This window comes from Silene latifolia, chromosome 2 (assembly GCF_048544455.1).
Source record: "Silene latifolia isolate original U9 population chromosome 2, ASM4854445v1, whole genome shotgun sequence".
In the NCBI taxonomy this organism is placed as follows: Eukaryota; Viridiplantae; Streptophyta; class Magnoliopsida; order Caryophyllales; family Caryophyllaceae; genus Silene; species Silene latifolia.
The window spans coordinates 116,533,883-116,539,453 of NC_133527.1; positions in this window are offsets into that span (position 1 = coordinate 116,533,883).

Genomic DNA, 5,571 nt, shown 5'->3' on the forward strand with positions numbered 1-5,571 from the left:
TCTTTGACATCTACTTAAGACTTTGTCTTAAGTTCGCATCCTACTTTAGGATAGTTGCGATTTACAAAACTCATGCAAGATGATTTTAAAATCCAACTATATCAAATCATATCCGAATACAATGAAGCATTGTTGTTGCATGCAAAACCCTTGCCATCAACCAACCAAGTTAAATAAACATTTTCATGTTTATGCTTGCTTCGGACTTTTGCGGAGTGGGAACTAGATAGAGCATCATAATAAGTTACATGTTTGTTATTTTCTAAAATAACATGACACCAGTCCACTTAGATTTCGAAGAAATATTTACTGATTTTGACCAGGAAGGTACGTCTTCCTACGTCTTATTCTCAGTTTGTGGCTCTTGAACATTTTCTCCCACTCTTTCTATAAGAAATAATCCTCTTTTCTCTAATAGACAACATCACGAGCCACAAACCCTTTTGTTCTCTTGATCATGTAGGAAGAGAGACCACATGTTCACTATCAAAAAAGCTACAATTTAGGTACCATGCCTAACCATATCTCATATGAAATGTAGATAATTGCTTTAATTATGTTTTGAGTTAGTGGAATAAATAAATACTAGACAAATTGTGATAGAAACTACGGCAGCGAATACTTCCGTTGAGCTCAATCCAAATTTCGGCGTAGTAACAATTTACCACTCACTTACCCAATGTAACAAGTTTAGCACCCCGGTGAGCCGAGCCTACTTCCTTATGAAATTGGGATTCATGGTTCTACTATTTGGTAAGGCTAATTCTCAATTATTATTTAGTAAGAGGTCTTGTCAATTTATTATCTATCTCGTTTTAAGTGAACTAAAGCGGTGAACTAGCGATAATTATAATTGACACGGTTGATGATTTGATAAAATATGATTGCATGTGTAGTTATGACGATTTGGCTATGCATGCAAACATATAAAACAAATTCAAAAGCAAAATAATAAAATCCTAGTATGGCCTTCCTAAAAAATAGAAAATTTAATACACTATTTACAAATTTGGAAACCAACTCCTTTGGTCCGTTGAATTTCATTTGGCACGCACATCAAGGCAACACGGTCTTTGTTGGAACGCCTTTCTGAATGACACCGTCTTCAAGGATCTCCGCGATAAATAAATTACACAGCTTTTCTACTTTATACATTATAAAAAGAAAAACAAAAATAAAATAAAAGTGATACAAGATCACATTAATTACAACCTAATCGATATCCCCATTCATTTCGGGAAATATCAATTTAAAACTAAGGCCATACTAAATACAAATTACATAATTCAAAATTACATAAAAAAAATTAAAATATACAATCAAAATAAAAAATGCAGCATTAATATATGTATGAAACATGCCATGTAATGTGCCAAATCGCCCTATTTAAGCTAATATCGTATATTTGGTCCGGTTTTATGGATAGTTGCGATTATTAACTTATTAAAATCACACAATATTACATAAATCAAATCTATGTCCAAGTCAATTACCCCAACTATTTTAAGACTCAAAAATTTAGTCTTCACTAAATATTTGACAATAATTCTACTTGATATTCTATTATTGCTCATTAAACACCTTTTAATCATAAAAAATAAAGAAACAATTCCAATAAGTCATAAAAATTAATTTCAAAATTATAATTTTTTATATTCTAGAAAATTCCCAAAATTCCAAAATTTTAATAAAATTTTCCCATAGAATATTTTTAATTTATTTCGCAAATAAATCGCATAACACATAACTTTAACCTTTTAATTCCAAATTAAACATAAAAATTATGTAAAATCAAAATCAAAATTTTGAATATTCTATATAAATTTCCAGAACCTGGAAATGACAAATTTTCAAGCCCCAAAAATCGAATTTACAATTATGACAATTAAAGTTGTTATTTATCAATTTTATTTTATAAAAATCAATAATCACCCAAATCAAACGAAATTTGACATGCAACTTTAGATCTGATGTTCATATCATATATACAACATTGGGAAAACTTTTCATGCCATAAAACTGATTTTAGCTAATTTTTGCTAAAATAGTCACTATTTATGTGATTTTTACATCTAAAAATCATAAATCATGCAAAATAAAACCATTATTTTGAAATTTACATACAATGTGTAAATATTGCATGTGACAACATACTAAAATTTCATGGGCAGAGACGAAGTCTAACTAATTTTAACCAAATTACCTCCATTTAATCCATTTTTATCATATAAAAATCATAAAACATGCAATATAAAACACTTTTATACGAAATTTTACATACAATGTGTAAAATATGCATGTGAGGTTGTGAAACAATTTTAAGGTCAGAATCATATTCTAACTAATTTTAGTATTTTAAGTGTCATTTTATTCAATAAAATGTAATAAAGATACAAAAAATTATATTAAAGAGCAATAAAATACCATAAATCATCAAAATGACCTAAAATCAATTTAGGACCAGAATGTTATTCATGTAAAAAATTTCGTGGTATTTATCCTCATAAATCACAAATTTCTAGTTTTATATGTTAACATATTAACTCGTAAAAACAATGACCGATTATGCATGCAACAGCCATTGCTCTGATACAAATTGTAGAAATCATTAACCTCTTATTAGACATTTCTAATAATTATAAAAATTTAGTTTAGTCATAACTAACTAGATCTTATGCATGCATAACATTATTACAACAAAGTAAGAAGAAATCGATCTACTTACAAGGGAGAGCCGAATGGATATACTAATTTGGACACCTTCCAAATTAGTCTTCTTAAGTAAATCCTAGTACTCCAAGAAAACCCTTAGATTCAATGTTAGAATCTACTCCTCAAGGATTTGTACCAAGATAATCACCCTTAATACAAATACTAACTTGAATACTAGAAATTAGTAAATGTGCCTTAAAATAACAACTAATATTATTACATACTACTACTAGTAATGTTTGGGTAATATTAGTAATTTTGTGAAATATTCTTCTTAATTGTTCTTGACAATTTTGGAGAGAATATGTGAAATTATCAATAATAATTTTTGGGTAAGAATGAATAATAATGAAAAAGAAGAGAAAACTCACCTTTTTCATATGGGTGGCCGGGTGGCTTAGGGGAAGAGTGTCCAATGCATTTTCAATTTGCTCTTCTCAAGAGTCTAGGCATGCAACCCTATGATCAGTAGGGAATGATTGTGTTCCCCTTTAACTAAATAAACACAACACAACTAACCCCTATACTCCTCATTTACACGGCACAATGGACATAAAATGGATCCATTTTAAGTTTGCCAAATGTCAATTTGTGTAGTATGACATATTAGACATGTTAAAATTTAAAATTAACCTAGTATCGGATGAGAGAGGAAGTTAGATAGAGAAAGGCGATTTAGGGTTTTGTTCTTGACTTGCAATGGCTAGGAATAAGAAGAATGCTCCTAAATCTAGTAGAGTACTACGTTTAATAGCACAAAAAACCACAAAAAATTTACAAATTAATACTAATACTCCAAATAATAATGCATCAGGTTCGAGATTTCAGCCTATTTGTTCTTCTGATTATGCTCTTTTGGATAATTCTCTGGGAGGGCACACTGATGAGCAATTCTCTGTAATCCGACCTTACAATCTGAGCTTGGGAATGGATTCCATCTCTGAGGAAGTCAGTGACGATGAGAATTGGGAGGAGGTTTCACGAAGAGGTAAGTCGTCTGATTCAGAATCTTTGCGAGTGAGTCAACTTCAAATTACTAATAGTGATGTTGATCTGAGCTGAAGTTTTGGTCTACTGCGGTTTACTGTTACGTGTTAGGAGCCAATCCCCCATTTAAGGTCATTGACGGTTTTGTCAAGAGATTATGGGGTTACACTGATTATGACTAGTTATCCTTTAATTCGAATGGTACTTTTTTGGTGAGGTTTAGGACGGAAGAGATGAAGCTTCGTGTACTACAATCTGGACCAATATTCTTTGACAATAAACCTGTGGTTTTTAAGGAATGGACTCTGGATTGTAAAATGATTAAGGAAGCTGTTGACATGGTCCCTATTTGGATACGGTTTTATGGCCTTCCATTGAAGTTTTGGGGGAATGCTTTACTGAAAATCGCAACACTTATAGGCAAGCTTGTAAGATGTGACAGTAATACAACCCTTAAAACCTTTTTGGGTCATGCTAGGGTCATGGTTGAGGTAAAGGTAGGAGATGCTTTGCCAGATGTCATTGAGTTTCTTGATGAATTGGGTGAAGTTCAGAGGCAAATAGTGTATTATGAGTGGAGACCTATTTGTGCTCTGAATGCAAAGAATTGGGACATTATGATAGGGACTGCAGGAAGAACTAGAAGAGGCCAGTTAGGAAGGTTTGGGTTCCTAAGAAACCAGTTCCTTCTAATCAGGTCCCCAAAAGGTGATAACCCTGTGGTTGATGTTCTAAATATGGTTGCTGATTCTGTGATTGAACCTGTGATTAGTGAAGGAACATGACAGATCATGACTATGCCAACCAGGATCTTTAGTGGGGGATTTGAAGGTTTGGTCACTCCTATGCCTAATGTCTTTAATTCTTTTACTCCTGCCAGGATTATTACTAAAATGACAAGGCAGGCCGGAATTAATGGTAGTGGGGGTAGAACTTTCATGGAGGTGGTGGAACATTCAGTTCACTATACTAAAGTCCTTGGAGGGGAAATGGAAGGAGCACCTATTACTATTGAAAATGGGTAGCATAGCGTTCTGGAACGTTCGAGGTATGAATAGTATGAATAAGCAGGCTGATAATAAAAGGTTTACGCATACAAATAATTTAGGATTATGTGGTCTACTAGAAACTAGGGTTCGTACTGGTTCTATAAATAAAGTTCATCAAGGGATTGGATCTCATTGGGAGGTAGTTCATAATAATAATGTACATGATGGTGGTAGGATCTGGGTGATTTGGGACACTGCTATCTTCAGTGTAGTTATTTTAGGTTGTGAAGCTCAGGTGATCCACTCCAAAATCACTTCTCTGCAGACTGGTAATGTTTGGTGGCTCTCATTGGTCTATGGATACAATAGGGTTCCTGAAAGAGTACCTTTATGGAGGTCCTTGTCTGCAATGCATAATGTTGTCAATGGACCTTGGATCGTCATGGGAGATTTTAATAATGTTTTGGCTCTAAATGAAAGGTTGGGGTCTGAAGTTTCTAATTATGAGATCAGAGATTTTCCGCAGTGTATGGCTGATTGTGGACTGGTGGATGTTCCTGCACAGGGGACATTATTTACTTGGAACAATAAGCATGAGCCAGGTGATATGGTGTTTAGTAGAATTGATAGGGTATTGAGTAATGATGAGTTGATCCAGCTGTTTCCTAATGTCACCATTATGTTTCATCCTGAAGGGCTATTTGATCATTGCCCATGTACTATCTCTTTGGCTGCTAGTGGAAGTAGAAGGAAAGGGTGCTTCAAATACTTTATCATGTGGGGGAAAGATCCAGACTTCTTACATACAGTTCAGGAGGTTTGGGATACTGATGTTGAGGGCTACAAGATGTTTCAACTTGTAAAGAAATTAAAAATGCTTAAG